The sequence below is a fragment of the Choloepus didactylus genome, chromosome 7, assembly GCF_015220235.1.
Source record: "Choloepus didactylus isolate mChoDid1 chromosome 7, mChoDid1.pri, whole genome shotgun sequence".
Taxonomy (NCBI): Eukaryota; Metazoa; Chordata; class Mammalia; order Pilosa; family Megalonychidae; genus Choloepus; species Choloepus didactylus.
Genome location: NC_051313.1, coordinates 100,685,986 through 100,710,706, shown reverse-complemented (window position 1 = coordinate 100,710,706; position 24,721 = coordinate 100,685,986). Strand labels below are relative to the sequence as shown.

The window sequence follows — 24,721 nt, the reverse complement described above, 5'->3', positions numbered from 1 at the left end:
ATTGCAAGGCATATTTGCAGAAAGTTAGTGGTTCTTTATAATATGGGCTAATTACAAATTTGTATACTTTCAATTAAATATTAATAAATACTTGAAAACCCCTGCTTGTAAAATTCATAAGGATCTATTCTTGTCTTTTGCTATTGGGCAGAGTGGGCTTTCAAAATCTATGGCTGAATTTCTTCTCACTATTGCTATTCTAGTTCATCTTGAATTTATAATAAGTACAGAGAATATAGTCATAAACACTTGCTTCCCTTCTTAATCTGCCTTTGCCCTTTTCTCCAACTCTCCTTCTCCCTAAGTGAAAAAGCAGTTTTAGATGGCAATATCTGCATTAGACAAAACAGAAAATTTTGTTAGTGAAAGTTGTCACCAAACTGAACAGATTATCTAAACACATACTCAATTGGAAAGATAATATATGTAGTAAAAACAAGTGATAAATGAACATATACACACACTATACTCATACACAGCTTCATGCCATCAGCCCAGTGTCTTCAGCTTCATGCCATTTCCTCCTTTATAAGGGTTGAATGGATTATTGTTGAATAATGGAATAATTAATTTTATTTATAAGAAATTATTAGCCATAATTGCTCTCTGCATATATTTTTGAACTTAGAACCTACCACATTCCATCAGAAATATCAACCTAAATTGATACTAATATTAATATTAATGGATTCCACATGTACACATATATACATTAGTCTTGTTAATGATGAGATAAGTAAAACTACGGAGTTTTTTTCTTTTTCTTTCACTTTTTTTTTTAATTAATGGGAACATAAGTTGAGTACATTTATGAAAGAAGCAGTATTTCCATAAATATCTTACTTTGACAGTTAATGAAAAAAAAAACATATTCTAGATTTCTTAAGCTAGGAATCATATCAACCCAAAGAGACATGAAGTAGTTGCCAGGATATATGGGAGGAACTGGGCATGGAACCAGTTGTGAATTGGGAAATGAAATTATAATAAGAGACAGGAATTCCCCCTACCCATGACTGCATATGGAGAAACTGTTTGCAGAATTCATGGTGAAATAGAACATAGAACTCATGGTGTTGTAAGTAAAAACGAAAAACGTCTTTTAAAAAACTCTGTGCAGTCATACCTGGAGACCAGAGGATGAATTAGGATTGCTAAATAGTCCACACTCAGACTAGGCGGCAACAGCCTCATACTTTATAAAGAATTTTCCCGGCCATTCATAGTTGCTCTTGAATATACCGGACCCACAGGAACAAAGAACACAAGAAAAGCCAAGAAGGAAGTTGAACTCAAGTAGCACCGTTTTCCTAGCCTTAGTTTTGTGGAAATTGGCGCCTAAATGGAAAGTGCCCTGAAGGCAGCTTTAACTTATCTGACCATTCATTACCCCAGGGGCTGCCTCGGGTCCTGCTGACCTGGGCAAGTGTTCCCGGGTCAAGCTTCCACCAACTCAAGTGCTCTTAAAGAAGCCCCCCAGTGTATTCAAAGTGGATAGCGTTGTTTTCCTCTCTCTCAGCTTGTCTTTCTCTCACAACTATTTGTTCTTTAATGTCTACGTCTCGTTTTATGCTTCTGGCAAAGGTAGCTCCTCCAGAGGGTGAATTAAGACAAGACTGAGGTGTTGAATACTTCCCTTCTGGGGCAGTAACAGGTGTCTCTCTATCCATCATTTCTGGGGTAGCACTCTACTAGAGTCTAGCTTTGTAACATGTCAAACTGACCCTGTATATTCACTGAAACTAGAATTCCAATTCACACTCCAGTTTTTATTTAAAAGAGGATATTATTGGGGCTGTTGGGTGAATTTGTTTGGTTAGTTAATAGAGAATTAGGATGTAAAGGGAATGAGAGAAACGAAGATTAGGGGAAGAGTCTATTTTAGAAACCTCAATCCCTAAATGCGTGGATCACCCCTTGGCATGTTCCCACAATGCTAAAAACTCTGATATGAAATATTTTTGGAATATACATTTTGGGGGGCAACATTTATATGCCTAACAGTATAATAGGCACTGTTACTGATGAGGAGTAGAATGATATGAAATGTGATATAGACCCAAGAAATCATAAAACATAGACGTTATATGAAACTTAAATTCCGTGATGCAGTCCATTTCAGTTTATCTGGAAAAATGACACAGACCACTTAAAAAGCTAGGATTCATTTCCTGTATGCATCATTTATTTTGGCTCTGTTCTGAGCCAAACCTTATCTTAATCCAACATTTATATTCCTGTACCCTTGCTTACAAGTGTGAGATGAACACAAATCCCATCACTACTGCTAAAAACTAAAGCAAGGAAAATATATTCCCAAATGAGTGTGAGTCCATAGTAAGATCTTCCACTATACATAGGATGACCATATGTCCCAGTTTGCCTGGGATAGCCTCAGCTTTTTCTTGTTGTCCCAGCATAATTATAGATAGAATCCCTTTCACTCGCCAAAATGTTGCAGCTTGAACAAACTGTATGTTCATCCTAAAATATGACATGTTTAGAGGACTGTAGGTATCAAAACTTCCAAAAGAAAAGTGCAAATTTGCCCTATTATCTTTGCTTTTATGTCATTCTGTGACTACCTTAAAATTCTATAAGATCTAATCTATTAATTTAAGTCCTTGTAAAGCTTTTATACACTTAAATTATATTCATTTTTCTTTCAAGAGAAGACTCTGCCATTCAGAGTTATAGCCAACCATCACTAATAATAACCAACACTTACAGAGAATTTATTCCCTGACAGATGATGTTTCCACAGCTTTTACATGCTTTATCTCAATGAACCTTCACAAAGGACCTATGACATTGGTTCTGGTATTATACTCATTTTGTATATAAAATATTGAGCATAAAATTTTAAGTAAATTGTCCAAAGTTACAAAACTAGTAAATGGTGACACTGGGTTTTCAAACCTACAAAGTCTGATTCTAAAACCTGAGCTTTCACACCTGCCTCAAACTGCCAACCATTACATCAGTTTAATTCATAACACTGTATCAAGAGCTTATTAGATTGATTTCCCTTTTGACAAAGCAAGACTCAAACTTTAGGTAAGTACAGACCAGTTCACAGAAAGGATAGCTGAGGAACTGAAGATGAATAAGATAAGATTTAGGTCCATTCTACTTGTTTATGACTAGCTTTATGATTGAATCCTTACTATTTCAAACAGAACTTTGCCTCAGCTTGGATCCTGATTTTCAGCAGTGGGTAGAAAGAAACCAGAGCAGCAATATGTCCTAAACCAGGGCTGAGCTCTTGGGACTTGCTTCTCTGCCAAATACAGCATCATGCTTTTCTTGTTAGAGCTCCCTGTACATGTCTCCTTCTTCTGCTGTCCACTTGTTTGGGTTGCATAGAAAGCATCACAATTCAGGTTTTAGCTTTAGGCTTGGTCCTTGGGTCAGGTATAAAAAACATACATTCAGGAATATTTAGGATATTTATAACAAATTTAAAAGGAATTATTCATTTGATCAATTTAAGTCAAAATCAGCAATGGAGCAAAAGATAAAATGAATAAAAGACATTTGGGGAGGCTTTTTTATTTTTTCCGTTAATGACTTGGAAGAAACTTAATCAAGCTACTTCTTTTTATATCCTAATGAAAGCTGGCTTTTTGTTGTTTTAGAAACAGTAATGTATGCACATGATAAAAATAAAACAAAGCAGCACAGCTGGTTTTTCAACTATTAAATCATCATTGATATTCTAAGTATGTAAATAGGAATTTGAGAGGAGAGATGTCACCAAATTCTGCATGTGGGACTTTGTCCCAACAGATACCTCAGTCTCTTTAGGAATTCTTTCCCAAACAGAGATTCCATAAATGGGATGCTCAGTCACAATGAGGAGTTTCATGGCTTTTCTTCTACCAGGAATCACTAATCAGGCAGACAATAACAGGTCTTCACTATCCATGAAGAGGGTGTATGAATGTGAGAGTGTGTATGAGATAAAGGGAAAAGAAAAAAAGACAGAGAATATTCTGATCCATTACCTAAATTCTTTTCCACTTAACAGACAGACAAAGGCCCTTAATTTATGGATCTAATAGTGATTTTTCTCCTGGGCAATTGGTCCTTTCTTCATAATGGAAAACTTTTGTCATTTCTTAAAATGTTAAGCATAAATTTACCATTTGAACCCAACAATTCCACACCTAGATTTCTAGCTATGAGAAATGAAAACACATGTTCATGCAAATACTTGCATGCAAATATCCATAGCTGCATTATTCGTAATAACTAAACACTGAAAACCACCCAAATGTCCATCAATTGATGAATGTGGTACATCCATACAATGTTATATTCTTCACCCATAAAAACGAATAAAGTACCAATTCATACTGCAGCATGGATAAACCTTGAAAACATTATGTTAAATGAAAGAAGCTGGTCACAAAATACCACATAGTCTATGAATCCAACTACATGACGTGCCCAGAAAAGGTGAGTCTGCAAAGACAGAAAGTAGGTTAGTGGTCGCCTAGGACTGACGTGGAGATGAGGAATGGCAGCCAATAGGCGTGAGGTTCCTTTTTGTGGGTGATAGAAATATTCTAAAATTAGACTGTAGTGATATTTTTACAATGCTTTAAATGTAGTTTAAAAATCATTGTTTTGTACACTTAAAACAAGTGAATTATATGACAGATAAATTACACCCCAATAAAGATGTTAAAAGATCAATCAATATAGTCCACCATGTTAAGAGTGTAAATGAGCAAAATCAATAGATATAGAAAAAGTCAGTAAAAAAAAAAATCAAATATCTGAGTGATTTTTAAATTAAGTTTCAAAATATATCATCCAAACAACTGAAAACTTGGGATATATTAATAAGGATAGTGTTGGTTATGATCTGTAACAGACAATCCCAGAATTTCAGTGGCTTAACACAACAAAAGTCCATTTTTTCTCTCATATAAATGTCCAACAGGTGTCATAAGTAGGCATTGGGGATGTGGAGGAGGACAGTGTTCATCATAGTCCTAAAAAACCTAGTTTTTTAAAAACGTGGGTAGGCCCTAGATATTAAAGTTTTAAAGCACATTTTAAGGTAGACTTACATATTAGGAATTAAAAGTTATGCTTCAGAAAGGGACTTTGCAGATGTGATAAAGGTTATGGACCTTCAGGTGGGGAGAGTATCCTGAATTACTCAGGTGGGTTCAATTGAGTCACATGAGTCCTCAAAAGTAGCAAATCTTTCCTGGTTGTGGTCAGAGGGAGCTAGGATGATGGAAGAGTGGTTGGAGAGGTGCAATGTAGCTGGCTTGAAGATGGAGGAAGGGGGCCACCAGCAAGGGAATGCAGTGGAAGCTGGAAAAGGCAAGGAAAGAGTCTCCTCTGGAGCCTCCAGAAGAAATGTAGCCCTCCTGATAACTTGATTTTAGCCCTGTGCAACATTTGTTGGGCTTCTAACCCACAGAATTGTATGGTATTAAATTGGTGTTGGTTCAAGCCAAAAAAAAAAGTTATGCTTCAGTAGTCATTAAGACTTTAATGGAAAAAAATTTTCTACAATATTAATGGGCATGACACTACCAGAGTAAGAAGTGGGGTTTTTTGGCCCAGATTGATGCTTGGGCAGATAGAAAAGTTACAGCTATAAAAACAGCAATAGAGTCTAGAAATTTGTTGAAACATTAAAATCTTTCAATAGATGTTGAATTTTATTACACTATTGTTTCTACATCTCTTGAAATGGTCATATGATTTTTTTCCTTTATTTTCTTAAACATTAGATAATACATGGTGATCTACCTGCCTGTAGCACCAACTGTTAGAAAAATGCAAATGCATGTTTATTTTAGCATTTGAGGGGATTAAATATGAATATAAAGACAAAGAAATTTAATACCAAGTTTAAGACACAAAATAGAACTATCTTTTTCTCTCTAACATTGATGAAATGGGTTGGAATATAAGGGTAAACTTTCTAAAGAGGTAAAAATGCAAATGAAAATAGAGTACAAAGTGTTATTAAACTGTCATATTTTTGGAAGTTTATTTCCAATGGTTCACTGTTCATTCATACCAAGCAATCTTTTAGATTTGGGGCAATAGTTTGAAAATTATCAGTCAGATTATTATAAATGCCTCCAAAATCCTCCTCACTTTTTCATGACTGGTTAGTGATTTGATAGGTTTTGATTTTGTTTCATATACTATTTACCCAAATAACACTTTGAAAAAATGCCCTTTACCTTAGAGTTATTTAAAGGCACCATGAAAATCCTAAAAGTTTCTCTTAGACATTTAAATTACAGTATACTTAAGAAAAATAAAAGTACAAGACAGTGCAATTCTAAAGTCATTTGGCAAACTGATTCTGTCAAGAAAACTTAGTTTCATTCTGTTTGCTGCAATAGCTTTTTTTTTTTTCAAAACTCTACTCTTCTTGTTCTTGTAATACATTTGGGAGGCCTGTCACTCTCTAAATAGCTTTGCAGATTAAATTTTTAACTCTCCTCTCTTCATGCAGATGTATATTTCTGACAAAGAACTGCCCTGAGATGTCAGCTTCCATTTTTCTCAGTGGAGAACAAGCATATAGGTGCAAGTGTGGACTTTCAATTCCCAGCCTCATCAGAAAACATGCACACATGCATATGCCCCTCTCCAGGACCACATATCAGTTTTTGCATTGTTTACTCCTCTTAGATTTCTTACTCATAATTTATAACCTCATTTTCCTTCAGTGGGGCTGGAAGTTAACTGTGTAAGACACTAAAAGAAGAAAATGAATAGATATTTTATTTTTGTAAGTTGAGAATTTCAATAATGAGGATATCCCAAGGTACCAAGAGAGCACAAAAGAATAGCACTTAAATAAACTTGGGACTTAAGAAATGGTTTCCCATGCAGACAATGCCTAAATTGAACTTTAAAGGTTAATTTTGTAGGGAATAAAAAGAGAGCGAAGGTAATTCTAAACAAAGGAAACAATTAAAGTAAAACCATGAATTTGAAGAAATAGCATGATATTCATACAAAGAATATCAAAAACATAGGTAATATTAAGCTGTGAAGAATGAGGCCGGAAGTGAGTATGTCCTATAAAGCCCCACAGGGCTGAGCTGCCTTCAGTTCTCCTAGCCAGTGGCAGGGCCCACCTTAGGCTATGTGCTTTAACATTCCTCTACATTTTCTATTCATGTAGCATAATATCCAATTTGTAGAAACAGTCCATCTGGTACCAGGAGAAGTAAACGAAGCCACTTCCATTGCACATATGTGTGAGGTGGGCAATGACTTTTATTGGGCACAGTCTGACTTTTATTCAAAATTAACCTAACACTCAAAGAAGAGTCATAAGAGTGTAGTGAAATGAACACTTGCTTATTAGAAGACATGTCTTCTACTTCCAGTTTAGTCAACAAGTAGTTGTGAGGCCTTGAGGAAATCATTTTAAGCCCATTATTCCCCAGTTTCCCTATCTGTAAAATAATAAAACTAAATTACATGACTTCTAAAGTTATCTCATTCTAAAACCCTGTGGCTCAGGTTCAGGAAGGGTGTAAATATTTAGCCAGTAGTCATAAAGGACAGCTGAGGAAAAATTAAATGGAATACATGAAAGTCATAGAAGGAATAACAAAGCAACAGATTTCTATACATTTTTAAATATTTACACCTAAAAACATTATGCTATCGGCATTGCTTTTTGTTTTGTTTTCTATTTATTAGAAAAGTTTTGGATTTACAAAACAATCATGCTAAAATCCAGGATTCCCATATACCATCCCGCCACCAACACCTTGCATTGGTGGAGAACATTTCTAATAATGTGATGACAGCACTTTTTTATAATTATATTATTATTTAAAGCCTGTGGTTAGCATAGGGTTCACTGTTTGTGCAGTATAGTTCCATGGATTTTTAAAAAATTTTTATTCTGCTACCATATATACAATCTAACAGTCTTCCTTTTATTCATATTCAGATATATATTTCAGTGCTGTTAATTGTATTCACAATGTTGTGCTACCATCATCACCATCCATTATCAAAACATTTCCATCATTCCAAATAGGAACCCTGTACATTTTAAGACTTAACTTCCCATTCCCTATCCCCACCCCATTCCCCACTAACCTATATTCTAGATTCTGACTCTATGAGTTTGCTTATTCTAATTATTTCAGATCAGTGAGGTCGTACAATATTTGTCCTTTTATGTCTGACTTATTTCATTCCACATGATGTTTTCAAAGTTCATTCATGTTGTTACATGTGACAGAACTTTATTCCTTTTTACAACTGAGTAATATTCCATTGTGTGTGTGTGTGTGTGTGTGTGTGTGTGTGTGTGTGTGTGTATTTATATATACCATATTTTATTTATACATTCATTGGTTGGTAGACCTTTGGGATGCTTCCATCTTTGGGCAATTGTGAATAATGTTGCTGTGAACATCAGTGTGCAAATATCTGTTTGAGTTCCTGCTTTCAGTTCTTTTGGGTATATACCAAGTAGTGGGATTGATGGGACATGTGATAATTCTATGCTTAATTTTCTGAGGAACCACCAAACTGTCTTCCACAGTGGCCACACCATTTTACATTGCCAACAGCAAGGAACAAGTGTCCCTATTTCTTCACATCTTCTCCAACGCTTGTTATATTCCTTTTTTTTTTTTATAGCAGCAATTCTAATGGGTATGAAATGCTATCTCATTGTGGTTTTGAAATGCATTTCCCTGATGACTAAAGATGTTGAGCAACTTTTCATGTGCTTTTTGACCATTTTTATACCTTCCTTGGAGAGATGTCTGCCAAGTCTTTTGCCCATTTTTTAATTGGGTTGTTTGTCTTCCTGTTAAAGTGAAAGTTTTCTTTACATCAAAAAAAAAAAAAAAATTCCATTTCACAGTAACAAATAAAAGAAGCAAATTTCCAGGAATAAGTCTATCCAAGGATGTAAAGGGCTTGGACACATAAAACTACAAAACATTGTTAGAAGAAATCAAAGATCTACATAAATTGAAAGATATTCCATATTCATGGATTGGAAGGCTAAATATCATTAAGATGTCAATACTACCCAAAGCAACTTAAAGATTTAATGCAATCCCAATCAAAATTCCAACAGCACTCTTTGCAAAAATGCAAAAGCCAATCATCAAATTTTTATGGAAGAGTAAGGGGCTCCAAATAGCTGAAGCCATCTTGAAAAAGAAGAATGAAATTGGAAGACTCACATGTCCCAAGTTTAAAACTTATTACAAAGCTATAGTAATCAAAACAGCATGTTACTGGCACAAGGATAGACAGATAGATCAAAGGAATGGAACTGAGAGCTCAGAAATCAACCCTCACATTTATGGCCAACTGTTTTGTGTTTTTTTTTTTTCCCACAATTTTATTTATTTGTTTTTCAATAAGGTTTAAATCCTTGAGGGGTACAGCATCACACAGATTTGGTGTCCAATGGCCTTAGCAGGAAGGGTACTTTGGAATTTGGCTTGGACCATGCCACTATTTCCATGGGCATGAGTTGCCTTTCCCCAGATTACTCTGGTTTTGTTAGCTTTGCCACCAGGAGTCACTGTGTTGTTTTTTGCTTTGTACACATAAGCACATCTCTTGCCCAAGTAGAATTCAGTTTCATCTCAGGCATAAACACCTTCAATTTTAAGAAAAGCTGTGTGCTCCCCCTAGTTCTGAAGACCCCACTTAGAGCCACAAAAATGGCTTTAGACCACAACCTTCCAGACACATTTGCCATTTTAGAAGTCCTGTTCCCAGCAGGCCTCCACAGGCTTCAAGATGGCAGAAAGGGCCCAAATGGTTTTTGACACACTGAAAAAAACCACTCAATTGGGAAATAACAGTCTCTTCAACAAAAGGTGCTGGGAAAACTGGATCTCCATTTGCAAAAAAAAACAAAAAGAGAGAGAGAGAAAGAAAAGAGAGACCCCTACCTCACACTATATACAAAAATCAACTCATAATGTCTCAAAAATCTTCATATAAGATCTAGAACTATCAAACTCCTAGAAGAAAACATAGGGAAGTATCTTCAGGACATTGTATTAGGCATTTTTTTTTCTTAGACTTTATACCCAAAGCTCAAGCAACAAAAGAAAAAATAGATAAATGGGACTTCATCAAAATTAAAAACATTTGCACCTCAAAGGGCTTTATCATGAAAGTAAAACAACAACCTACACAACAGGGGAAAATATTTGGAAACCACATATCTGATAATGGCATTGTTTTTATGTGTTTAAAAAGAGTCATTTCTATTTAGAAATGCATACTAAAGTATCCTTGTTTAACTTCCTAATGATCCAGTGGTATTAGGGAGAAAAATAAATAAAACAAGAATAGCCATTAATTGATGATTATTGTGGTGGGATGATGGGCACGAGGGGTTCATTGCTTTTACTTTTGAGCATTCTTGAAATTTTACATAATGTTTTTAAAATATTGCTTCTAAGTTGATAAATTAAAAAAAAAACAAGCTTTAGAAAAATCTGTGTTTAAAAATAGGTGGAGAATAAAAAATGTTTTAACATGTTTTAAATGTTTTAACATGTCTTAAATGTTTTAAGCATTGATGACTAATGAAAAGGGTTATCTATGGTGGTGGGAATAGGAAGGACAGCAGCAGGTGTGAGAGTAAGACATCTCTGTGTATAATATTTAATACTTTTTATCTTTTAATCCCATAAATTTTAATCACATTTAATCAAATATCTAAAATTGTGCCACTATAATACAATGGTTATAGAATGGTCTTTTCAATAAATGGTGCATTGTTAATCAGATATCCACTTGGGAAAAAAATGAACTGTAAGTCCTATGCAAAAATTAATTCCAGATAGATTGTAGAACCACATTTGAAAGGTAAAATAATAAAGCTTTGAGAAAAAAGTACAAAGCATTATATTTATGGCCTTGGGTAGCAAAGACTTCTTAAACAGGATATAAAACTTACAAACTATAAAATTAAAAAATAACTGGACCTCATTCAAATTAAGAGATTCAAAAAACACGATTAAATCAGTGAAAAGATTCAGTCTGACAGAAGATATTTTCAATACATGTATTGGACACAGAAATGAAATCCAGGATAGGTTTTTTGAAATAACACTTAAATAGCAATAACAATGGAGGGCAAAACAATTTAAAATACAATGGGTATAAATCTCCACTCCATAAGTGTTGCTGCACAAAGTGACTTCCTTTTTAAAGAGTATAGTATGGAAGTGAAGGGGGAGTTGGGAAGGGTAACTTGACAATATTTCAGCCAGGTGATCAAGGACAATATCAACAGTTAACGGTATTTCCCTTGATATGACATGGTGAAAATGGTACTTGTTCTAGTTTGCTAATGCTACCAGAATGCAAAACACCAGAGATGGATGGACTTTTATAAAAGGGGGTTTATTTGGTTACACAGTTACAGTCTTAAGGCCATAAAGTGTCCAAGGTAACATATCAGCAATCGGGTACCTTCACTGGAGGATGGCCAATGGTGTCAGGAAAACCTCTGTTAGCTGGGAAGGCACGTGGCTGGCATCTGCTCCAAAGTTCTGGTTTCAAAATGGCTTTTTCCCAGGACATTCCTCTCTAGGCTGCAATTCCTCAAAAATGTCACTCTCAGTTGCATGCGGGGCATCCTCTCTTAGCTTCTCCAGAGTAAAAGTCTGCTTTCAACAGCCATCTTCAAACTGTTTCTCATCTGCAACTACTCTCTCAGCTTTTGTGCATTCTTCAAAGTGTCCCTCTTGGCTGTAGCAAGCCAGCTCCTTCTGTCTGAGCTTATATAGTGCTCCAGTAAACTCAAAAAGGCCGATGCTGAATGGATGGGGCCACACCCCCATGGAAACTATCCAATCAGAGTCATCATCCACAGTTGGATGGGTCACATCTCCATAGAAACACTCAAAGAATTACAATCTAATTAACAAGATTACATCAAAGATAATGGGGTTTGGGGGGACATAATACATTCAAACTGGCACAGTACTCTGCCTCTGTGGTTTTTTAAAAAAAAAGAGAGAGAAAGAAAAGAAAAAAAACAAAAAATAACCATGAGAAAAGACAAGTCCCAATCAATGGACATTTTACAAAATACCTAACCAGTACTACACAAAACTGCCAATGTCATCAAAAGCAAGAAAATTCTGAGAGATTCCTACAGCCAACAGGAGCCTAAGGAAACATAGCAAAATATAATTTTGGTATATTGGATAAGATACTGAAACAGAAAAAAATATTAGGTAAAAACTAATGAAATCTGAATAAATTCTTGACTTTAGTTAAGAATAAGGTATTGATATGGGTTCATTAATTATAACAAATGTACTATATTAATGTAAGATGTTAATAATAGGAAAAAGAGTGTGAGGAATTTGATCTCTCTCTGCACTATCTTAACAATTTTTCTGTAAATCTAAAATTTCTAAAAAATAAAGTTTATTAAAAATTGAACAGGCATTATACAAACCATAACAACCAAATGTCACTCAACATATGAATAGGAACTCAACATCTTTAGTAATTAGTGAAATGCAAATTGAAATCACAATAAGGAACCATACACATATACCTGAATGATTAACCTCATAAAGACTGACCAACTGGCCAGCATTATAAAGACTGATAACAACTGTTACTGAGGATGTGGAGAAACTGGAGCTCTCATAGCTTTTTAGTGAGAGTATAGATTCGTACAATCCCTTTGGAAAACTGTTATCTAAATATTCACCTATTTTATGATCCCATTCATAAGTACATACCTAAGAGAACTGAATGCATATGTCCATTAAAAGATATACAGAATATTCATAGTGAAAATCTGGAAATAACACAAATATCTGTCAACAAGAGAGTAAATAAATACATTATGGTATACTCATAGAATGAAATACTACACAGCAATGAAAAACAAAAACTACCTCTGTACACAACAATATGAATGAATCAGTTGTACTAAAATTGAACAAAAGAAGCCAGAACGTGTACAGTGTGTGATTCCATTTTATGAAATTCAAAAACTGACAAAATTTATATATGGTGATAGAGGTCAGAATAATGGCTAAGTTTGGGAGTATTCCTTCAGAATGAGAACAAGATAGCTTTCCAGGGGCTGGAAATGTTTGAGCTGTGCACTCTACTGCATTTTACACCTCGATTTGAAAGAATTTAATAAATTTTAAAAATTTAAACATAATGGGTAAAATAAAGTATCAAATGACAAATAGGAAAAATACATTTATAACAAAATTGACAAACCAATGGTAATTATTCTTAGTATATAAAAAATCTTACAAATCAATTAAAAATGTCAAGCTCCTAATAGAAAAGAGTGACAAACAATATGAAAGGACAGCATAGAAAAGATATCGAAATAAGCAATATATATAATTTTAAAATTGTCTAAGCTTTGAAATAAAACACTGTTTTAGCAAGGTTAGAGGTGAGGCTCTGTGAGTCTTGTATGAGAAGTTAGACAGTACAACTCCCTTGAAGTTCTGCCAGATGATCATCAAGACTATAATATTCATGGGAATTCCAACTCAGTGAACATACAGATTAGCCAAAAGAGAAGCCCAATTATGAGACTGAATCATATGGAAGCCGGGATTTCTGTGTAGCAAATTGAATCCACATCTGAGATCTGCACTGCACAGACCAGTCTTATGAGCTGTCTTGCCCAAAGGAGGTGGAATTGAGTGGAAAGCAAAAGAACCTACGGAGGTTTGATATGTGCTGATATTGGTGACTCATTTCTAACAAATGGAATGTGGTGGAAGTGACTCTGCTTGACTTCTGAATTTAGGTGATTCCGGTTCTGCCTATTGTTTATTCTCTCTCTCTCTCTACCTCTCTCCTTCTGTATCTCCCTCCCTCCCTCCCTCTCTAAGAACGTGTGCCTCAGAGCCCTGAGCCACCATGTAGGAAGTCCAGCTACTCTGAAGTCACCCTGTGGAAAGACCACAGGGAAGGAAATGCCCAAGGATCCCCAGCTATTCCAACCCCCAGCTTTTAGGGTGTTTCCAGCCTTGCACCAGAAATAGGAGCAAAGAAGCCTTCTATGAGAACACTTCCCTCCAACCCTAGCTATCAAACGCCTGCAACCTTAAGAGAAACCCTTTGCCAGAGCTGTCTAGCTGAGTCGTTCCTGAATTCCTGAGCCACAGAAACCATAATAAATTGTTGTTGATTTTATGCCACTAAGTATTGGAATGATTTGTAGTTCAATAATAGTAACTGGAACAGATCCCCAGAGAGAAAAATCATCATTTCTGAAGAAGTCCTATGGAAAAGACCTAAGGAGCAAGTAGCAATGTCTGAAAGTCAGAAAGAGCAGCTTGCAGGAAGAAAGCGAGTTTGGGCCCTATCAACCTCTGGACAATCCCTACACTTTGGGGGTGCTTGTGCACACTGGTAAAGCAGGCTATGGTACTAAGAAACATACTGGTTCCTAATGGAGCTAATCAAGAGAAGCAAATGCCACTTTTCTGCTATCCAGAGAGGAGATGAGCTCCAAGTTAAGCAGGTCTGAGATAGCTGGCAACAGCCCAGGCAGGGGCAAGGGGAGCACTTGGTTAGGAAAGTGAGAGCAGCTGCTGGAGCAGAAGCTGAAACCTAGCTTGGGAACTGCAGATCTGTAGTTACCAGCTCTGTCTATACATGAGAACCTTCAACCATCTGTACAGTCTGGGGTCACATTCCACATCACCACTTGCTAATTGCAGGAATTTAGGCAAGTTACTTATCTTCTTTGTGCCTCCGTTTCCTCATATGAAAAAAAAAGTGGGAAAATAGTGGTGCCTAACTCATTAGTTAGGATTATAAGGATTAAATGAAGATTTACATATGTGTCTAGTACATATGTACCTGGTACATGGTAAGGGCTCAACAAGTTTAAGCTGATAGTATTATTCTTATAAGGGATTTTTGGGAGATATAATTAGGGAGGTGAATCAAGGAAAAGATTAAATTTCTTGCCAATCAAATGAGTATTAATATTTGGGATATTGCTGTAAATGTGGCCCCTTTAAAATACAAAGCAGTGAGACATGAGGTCTATTGACTAAAGTAATTGTAGGAATACATATGTGGAAATCAATAAGACATTATTATTTGCCTATCAAATTGACAAAGATTTTTTTAAATATAAGCTTCATTTCTAGTGAAGGTACAATATGGTGGTTACTCATACATGATTGGTTGATACCTGAAGTATAATCTTGTTTCTAGAGCCAACTTAAAAATATGAGTAAAATACCATAATAATTTCCCTACCCTCTGTCATAATAAATATACATCAACATGCCTTTGCTAAGTAAATAAGTAGAGACTCATGCAAATGTTTACATATTAATATGTTGCATGTAATGCAAAAAAAATGTTAAGAAAAGCACTACATTTCTGACAGTGGCAGAATCATACAATAGAATATTACATAGGCATTAAAGATGATGGTTTCCAAGAATTCCTAATGCCAAGGAGAAATGTTCACTATTTGAAACCCCATATACTCTTGAAACACACCAACCAAAAACTATTGGTAATGCAAACAAAGTTAGGCTTATTTAGCTTGCTGCAGCAAAAAAGAATGCACCACAGAAAACATTTAGGAGCATTTCAGCAAAGGAGAGTTGAGGGAGGAAGATTTTAGGGTTTGAGGTTGTGCTGGATGATTTTAAGGAGGATTACAGGAAACAGGGCAGTTTTGGATTGGATGCTGTCAAGTAGTAGTTAATTTAGTGACTGGATACCTTAATTTTTATTCAGGAGGTAGGAATATTAAAATAAGGCTAGATTTGCCACTGGCAAAAAAAATAGCAGTGATCACCCTGCATCTCCTCCAAGATGGCCAGTGGCAGTTGCTGGGAGTGGCATGAGGGGCCCTGTTCAGTGCCTGTGCTCTGGAGTGAATTGAACCGTTAGGGCCAGGATGGCAACTTCATGTACACTAAGACAGTCCAGAAAATACTAGAAATCAACAAGGATGATGTAACTGCCCTGCACTGTGAAGTGGTATGCCTTATCCAGAATGGAAGTTTCAAGGAAGTCTTGAATGTCATCAATACTCACACCAAAGTGTTAGCCAGTAAACTCTTTTTCCTTTGAGAAGGCATATTGCTGGTACAGGCTGAACAGAACTGAGAATGCCATGAAGACAGTAGAAAGTGCCAACCAGCAGATAGACAAACTAAAGGAGCTTTATGGGCGAGTGTTACATTGGTTGGAACATTATGATGAATGCTTAGCTGTGTGCAGAGGTCTCATCTGAAACTCCCAGGATGATTATGATGAGGAGAGAAAAACAAACCTTTCAGCAGTTGTTGCAGCTCAAGGCAATTGGGAAAAGGTGGTTCCAGAGAACTTGGGCCTATGTGCACCGATAGGACAAGGCCAGCTGAACCAAGCAATGAAAATTCTACAAAAGCTGAAAGTCTTTGCCACCGTTCATTATCAAAAGACACTGATGGAACTGAGGAAGACCCACAGGCAGACCTGGCCATCATTCATGGTCAGATGGCCTATATTCTTCAACTTCAGGTCATACAGAGAAAGCTTTGCAACTTTACAATCAGATAACAAAACTAAAGCCAACATATGTGGGATTACTAGCTCTAATTGAAAATAACATCATTGCCATTAATAAGGACCAAAAGGTCTTTGACTCCAAGAAGAAGGAGGAAGGGAGTAGAGGGAGTAGAGTTTAAGCTTTCCTAGAAACAGCTGCAAGCTCTAGAATTTAACAAAGATTTATTCGCTATGTACACAACCCAGACAGAACAATGCTGCAAAACATCCACCAGTCTACAGTCCCAAAGTCCTGAGCACCTTCTGCCTGTGTTAATCCAAGCTGCCAGGCTCTACAGTGAAAAGCAACAGGTAAGAGCAGTAGAGCTGCTTCAGGAGCTTTCCGATCAGCATCCAGAAAATGCCCCTGAAATTAAGCTGATTATGGTACAGCTGACAATTTCCCAAGATCCTGAGGAAACCAAAATTTCTTAGTAAATAAACACTTACCCTCATCGGATACTATGTCTCTAAAAGTAGATGTTGAGCTCATGAAAATTCTCCTGGTGCTACGTACATTCAGAAGAAGGATGGAAAAGTTGCTGGAGATAATCAACTAAAGGAGAAAGGACAGGGAAATTTGAAAAAGAAGAAGAAGAAAAAGAAAGGAAAACTGCCTAAGAATTATGACCCAAAAGTTACTCCAGATCCAGAAAGATAGTTACCAATGAGAGAATGTCCTTACTACTGAGGAAGAAAGAAGGGTAAAAACAAGAATCAGATTGGAAAAGGGACCCAGGGAGCAACTGCGGGAGCTTCATCTGAACTGGATGCCAATAAAACTGTGAGCAGTCCCCCCACCTCCCCAAGACCTGGCAGTGAAGCAACAGTATCTGCAAGTAATATCATACCCGCAAGACACCAGAAACCTGCAGGGGCTCCAGCAACAAAAAATAAACAACAGCAGAAAAAGAAGTTGGGAAAAGTGGCTGGTGATTGGAACATTCTTGTTGGAGGCCATTTTTAAACTAGCCTCTGTGACACTAGGAACATAATAAAGGTAACACAGCAAGAAGCACAGAGCTGCTGTTCCCCCTCCTCATATTTTCATAAAATTCTTTACTTGTGCCTCAAATAGGAAAATGTCTTTCTCAAACTTGATGCCTAGTGAGACTTGGCCTAGTTGTACCATCTAGCTTTGCACAAATTATGAGGACCCAAAATAATTGAGCATTTATCCATCCTGATATCTGGTGAAATTTTCCTCTTTATGTGCTAATCTGGTCTTTTATCAATTTCACAAACAAGGCACATTATCTAAGGTTTTCCCAGGAGGTAAGCAAAAAACTACCTCTGCTTCAACTGAATTTGAAGATAGTTGTTCCTAATCAAATCCCACTTAAATTATGTCTTAGAAGGACTTAAGAGACTGAAAGTGGAATCCTTTGAGCATTCCAAATATCCACTCAGAAATATCATGTGATTAAAAGGGACCTTTATTAATAATAAAATAATTTTTTTTTTTAGAAAAAGCAGTGATCACTCAAAATAGGACTTAGTCATTTTTGTAGTCATGGTATGTCCTTGTTTTTGACTTCTTATGAAAGTCTACATCTTATGCAAAGTATTGTCAGAGTTCTATTGAGAAAGTCTCATTTAATTTTTTTACCAAGATTTTCACTCAATCTGGTTGTCAGCAGGACCAATTTTCACTTTCTCAATGCAATGTAAATCCCAATTATCTAAAAAGGAAATCTATAGACATAGCAAAAATACTGAAAAGAAATAAATCATTACATTACAACTGATTATTTATGGAGTTGTAGAGTTACAGAATATTTGGTTTCTTCTTTCTCTGTAAAGTATTTCTGTATTTTCTACTCTGAGCATATATTACTTTAAAATAAAAATTAATAAACACTAAATTAATAAATAATAAACTTTAAGAAATGTATTTGCCCTTCTACCAGAATATTCCATGAAAACAAACAGTGATTCTTTTCCACTACAATCGTGGATAACAATGTCTAATAAAGCTGGAATGAAGGCTTCCTGTAGAAGGGAAAAGCAGCCTCTGTCACTCTTCAGTGATGGTAAACTTATCCCGTAGAGAAGAGAGTTTGATTTACTTGACCACTGGGGACTTAAACAAATTGGAATGGAAAAAAGGAAGAGGTTTCTCTCTAAAGCCAATCCTGATTACAATACATATTCTCTGATGGTACAGAGAGAATGAGTAACTATATAAAGACCAAAGACATGACTCTTTAAACAACCTTATCCAATCTGTCCACTCTAGGGCTTCCTAACCTGTCTGGAGGCATATAGCTTCCTCCAGTCATTAACGAGACAGACCAGAGGTTCTCAGCCTTCATGGTAGAGTGCGTACATACTTATGAATGCTCCCATGATTCTAACAGAATTTCACTGAAACCATTTTCCTGTAAGGTCTTACACTAAAAAACAATTTATAAGCTCCCAAGTGAAAAAACCATTAAGAGGACATAACTATCCTCCTCACCATGGCCACAGCATATATATGAATGGCTCCAAGCCTTTCTCTCCCATTTGAGACAACATAAGGGAATGCAAAGTTGAGTGAGAGTGAAAAGATAGTGATAATATTGACTGCATTCTTATTCATTGTTAAAAATAAGCTGTGTATAAATTTAAGCATTTTAACACAATCTTTGCAATCACATGCAACATAAATGACCTTAATCATTTACTATGATTGAAAATCTCCAAATTCATCAATTAAAGTGAGGATGTTGCCTCATAAGAGTGATTTTTTATATTTCCAGAGAAGATGACATTGGATTCTTTTCTTAAAGAATGCACAGGAGAGACCCACACAGAAATTTAATGGGAATATGGCATTCCAGAAGCAGGAAGCAAAGACCAAAGACCAAAGTAGAAAGGTAAGGAAAAAGCATGGTGTTCCAGTTTACTAATGCTGCTGTTACACAGAAATGGATTGGCTTTTATAAAAGTGGGTTTATTTGGTTACAAATTTACTATCTGAAGACCATGAAAATGTCCAAATTAAGGCACCAACATTAGTATACCTTCACTGAAGGAAGGCCAATAGTGTCCAGAAAACCTCTGTTAGCTGGGAAGGCACATGGCTGGTGTCTGCTGATCCTGGGTTGTGTTCCAGCTCCTCTCTCAGTTCCTGTGCATTCTTCAAAATGCTTGGGACATTTTTTCCTCTCTTAGCTTCTCAGAAGCAAACAATGGGCTAACATCTTCAAAGTGTCAGCAAAAGTCTGCTTTCAATGGCCGTCTCCAAAATGTCTCTCTTGGCTACCCTGAGGTTCTTCTGTTTGTGAGCTCTTTTATAGGACTCCAGTGATTCAATCAAGACACACCCTGAATGGGCAGGATCCATATCTCCATGGAAATGATCCAATCAAATGGTTCACTAACACTTGATTGAGTCACATCTCCATGGAAACAATCAAAGGATTCCAACCTAATCAACACTAATATGTCTGCCCTCACAAAATTGCATTAAAGAACATGGCATTTTGGGGGACATAATACATCCAAACTGGCACACACAGTGATTTGAGAGATGCAAGAAATTTAATGTATTTAGAAAAGGGAGTGGAGATAGCATAATGAGACACTCAGAATTCATTCTACAAGCATCTACAGCTAAAAATCACAATGGGCAGTACTGATCGGAAAGGAATTCCATGACACTAGGGACAGAAAAACAAATAGATTCATTAATAAATACATAAAAATATATTTGTTCTAAGATGGTAGATGGAAAAGTATGGGGCTTTTTTTGGAAATTGTCATTTTAGTAGAAGTATATTACATATGCTACACATGATTATAACATATCAGTTACATGAGGATGCAAATAAATTAAGGATGAGAAAACTCTGAGGATTCTACACTCTTGAAATCACACAATTGAGTAGGCCACTTGCTATCAGATGAAATATAAGGAAAAAGTGAGATGAAGAAATTAAGGATGTCGTGGGTAGACAAGGGTTGCTACGATAAATAAAGATGCTATTCTTTGAAAGTGGAAGAATTGAAAGGATGTAACACAATATAAGTACTACAATAGGATTATATGCAGGGTTCTGTGACAGCATAGAGGAAGAACGCTAACTTCGCCTTCTGAAAGTGACAGGTAGTAATCAGAAAAAAAACTTTAACTGAGTCTCATAATTATGAGTGTTCTGGTCTCAAAATTGGGGAAAAGACATTTCAGATATTGCAGATAATACACTTAGATAGTTTTTTAATATAATGTTTTAAGTAACACATGCAAATAGTTCAAACTTCAGAAGCAATAGAAGTGCATATAGTGAAAATTCTTTTTCTCACACCTACCCCAAATCATCAAGATTCCTCCCTTCTCTAACAACTGTTATCCTTTTTAAATATGCTATCAGACCTATTTATATATTTATATTTGTATTTTTTCTTTCATCTCTTTTCATAAATGGTACCTTATTCTACACACTGAGAGGGTCACCCTGCTTTTTTCACTTAACAATGTATCAGTACTTAAATATCTTCCTCATTTTTTATGATAATGTAGTAGTTCATGGTGTTGATGTACCATGATTTAACCAGTCCCCTACTTGTGGACTGGTGACTTCCAATATTTTGCTATTCCCTGTGTATTTGTAATTTATAATCCTGCTTATGAAGGATATATAAAACCAAAAAGAATTCAGGCAATACCGAATGTTATAAAAAAATAAAAATAAATTCTTATAAACTTCCAGCAGCTAGAGTCAACATGTAACAATTTTTCAGTAAACAACCTTTCAGGCATCTTTCTGGACAGACATGGTTGAATACTGTTTTAGTTTGCTAAAGCAGCCAGAATACAATATACCAGAAATGGACTGGCTTTTACAATGGGGGGTTATTAGTTCACAAATTTACAGTTGCAAGGCCATGAAAATGTCCCAGTTAAGGCATCAACAGGAACATACCATCTCTGAAGAGAGGCTGATGGCATCTGGGGTTCCTTGTCACGTGGGAAGGCACATGGCCGGCCCAAGTCTGCTGATCCTCTCCAGGGTTTAGTTTCTGGTTTCCGTGGCTTTCTCCAAAATGTGTCTGGGCTTCTGTCTTAGCTTCTCTCTTAGCTTCTCCCAGGGGCAAACTCAGAATTACACATCTTAGCTTCTCTCCAAAATTTCTCTCTCAACTTCTTTGCTTGTTTCTCCCAGGGCATTTTTGTCTAAGTGTCTCTGAGCTCTCTTCAAAATATCTCTGCCTTTTTTCCTCTCAGAGAAGATGCCAGTAAAGATGATTAAGACATACCTTGAATGGGTGGGGTCATGTCACCACAAAAACAATCTAATCAAAAGGTCCCACCCACAAAAGTTCTGCTCGCACAAGATTGAATTAAAAGAACATGGTTTTTCTGGGGTACATAATAGATTCAAACCAGCACAGGTATATATTAGGGTAACCTTTTTTACCTCCTAGTCTCATAGTGGGGGAAAGATTACAAATTAAGGCAAAATAATTTAGATAAGGGTCTATTAATAAGGGATGCTTTGTAATATAACCCAAGGTAGGGTGACAATAAGCTTCTCTTAATAATACAACTTGAACAAAATAGGATCAAAGCTATGTTATTAAAGTATATGTGAGTTTTTTCATGTAAACCATGCTAGAGAGATAAGGGAGAAAAATTATCCTAAAACTCTGCTTAACTGCTGTTCTGGGTTGAACTCACATTTTTCTGGTTTCTATATTTTCCTATTTTGGGTTTCTGCCTCAAATTGCCTGAAAATATCCACAAGTATCTACCTATAAAAAAGATACATTTTCTGATTGTTGTGGCTCTAAAAACATCTATGTTCATTCCTCATACCTACTGGTGACTTGATACAGGGTTTGTCTGACTTTATACTTCAAAGTTAAAAAATCATTTTTCTTAGAAGTTTGAGGATTTTGTTCTATTACCTTCCATCTTCCAGTTTACTTTGGAAAATCTTTGCCTACGTGATTCTTGTTGATTTATGGATAATATATTCTTCTTTTATTTGGGGTATGTGTGCCAGTTTAAATGTATTATGTCCCCCAGAAAAAGCCATATTCTTTGATGCAATCTTGTGGGGCAGACATATTAGTGGGGATTAAGTTGGAATGTTTGGATTAGGTTGTTTGCATGGAAATATGCCCCACCCAACTGTGAGTGATGACTCTAATTGGATAATTTCCATGGTGGTGTTACCCCACTCATTCAGGGTGGGTCTAAATTAAATCACTGGAGCTGTATAAATGAGCTGACAAACGGAACTCAGTGTAGCTGTGAGTGACATTTTGAAGTGCAGCCGAAAGTGACATTTTGAAGAGGAGCTACAGCCAAGAGGGACACTTTGAAGAATGCACAGAAGCTGAAAGAGTAGCTGCAGATGAGAGAAAGTTTGAAAATGGCCATTGAAAGCAGATTTTTGCTCCAGAGAAGCTAAAAGAGCACAAGCGCCACAAGAGCAACTGAGAGTGACATTTTTGAGGAACTGCAGCCTAGAGAGGAACATCCTGGGAGAAAGCCGTTTTGAATCCAGAAATTTGGAGCAGATGCCAGCCACATGCCTTCCCAGCTAACAGATGCTTTCTGGACACCACTGGCCATCCTCCAGTGAAGGTACCCAATTGTTGCTGTGTTACCTTGGATACTTTATGACCTTAAGACTGTAACTGCAACCAGATAAACCCCCTCTTATAAAAGCCAATCCATTTCTGGTGTTTTTCATTCTGGCAGCATTAGCAAACCAAAACAATATCTATGTGTGATTGTAGCTAGCAGTTGCCCTATTGGACAGTGCAAACAAATTGAGAGCCTCATTACCTTCATGGGAAAATTTCTTCTAGTATGTCTTTGAAAATTTTCTTTCCCTCTGTTTTCTCTCTTCTCTCTTTTGAGAACTCCCATTTTTCAGGTATTGAAATTTAAGGAATAATCCTCTATGTCTCTTTTACTTCCTCTCCTGTTTGCTCCCTCCTTGTCTTTTTGTTGTATTTACCAAAATATTTCTTCTACCTTACATTCCAACTTTCTGTTAATTTTATTTATTGCATCTAACTTTGTATAGATGTGTTTTTGTTGTTGTTATTACTTGTTTGTTATTTCTCCAACACCCTTAGGTGCTATATATGAGAAAGGCAACATATCGCACAATTATTATTCAAAGATGTTATTTATGAAGGTAACAATTTAGTAATACAGAAGTCCAATTTCAGCAATTGTTCTCTGAATTGTTCCCTTTGTCATAACTTCCTATTCTTGTTTTCTGGAATCAAAACTTTTGAAGACCTCTTTTATTAGACCTTCATTATATTTGACTGCTCTAACATCACTGGTTATATTTTTCTTGGTCTCCCTCTTTCATATTGAAGACTTTCTTCAAATGACTGATGATCTTTGATTGGTTATTCAAAATTCCAAGTGAGGCATGGAGCAGCTGGTTGGGGGTTCTTTTAGATATGGTTTTAGATATCAAAATCAGACAGATAGCCAATTTGCTGGAGAACACACACACACAAAAACAGAATGTGGAGCTGCTTTTTCTGAATTCCAGTTATTTAAGGTAAAAACAATGCCCATAAATTATTTTCTATTGTTTTCATTTGGGATTTATTTAGAATTGTCTTAATAAGACTTGCATAGCAATGTGTACACAACTGAAAATTTTACATTTTTTCTATCTTACATCAAAATTGGAAGTCTTTTATTGGAATTCATATTATCAAGACTTCTTAAAGCATTCAACACAGTTTTCATAGAGACAAATATTTTGTGCATATTTTATTGGTTTATTTAACACTTAATCAGACTATAATTACAATAAAAAGCACCAAATTTTGGAAACAAACAGAATTAACTTTTCATAGCCAAGCAGCTCAACTGGCAGAAGCAGAACTATATGGGCATACCAGAGAGAAGGCTATTAGCTTCCAGCACAAGTCAATATGTTTTACAGAAGGAACAGAGAGCTGGTTAAAGTAGAGGCCAGTAAATAGATTGGCTTTTCTATAACAAGCGTACGTGAAAAACACATTGGTGTTTATAAATCATGAAACACGTAACTCCAAGCAGAAAGTATAGAAAAGTAGAAATGAAGAAACAAAAAAAAACACGAAAAAGCTATTAAGTTGAAGTCTTAGTTCAAGTTTGCTTCAGCCATTGAAAGTTAACTATGCATAGATGCATTTTTGT

At 36.0% G+C, this 24,721-nt stretch overlaps 2 pseudogenes; one reads left to right on the top strand and one right to left on the bottom strand.

The window, feature by feature from the left end:
* Positions 1–9,404: 9,404 nt before the first annotated feature.
* On the bottom strand, positions 9,405–9,745 carry LOC119540672 (annotated as a pseudogene).
* Positions 9,746–15,849: 6,104 nt separating this feature from the next.
* Positions 15,850–17,536, top strand: LOC119540670 (annotated as a pseudogene).
* Positions 17,537–24,721: the final 7,185 nt, after the last annotated feature.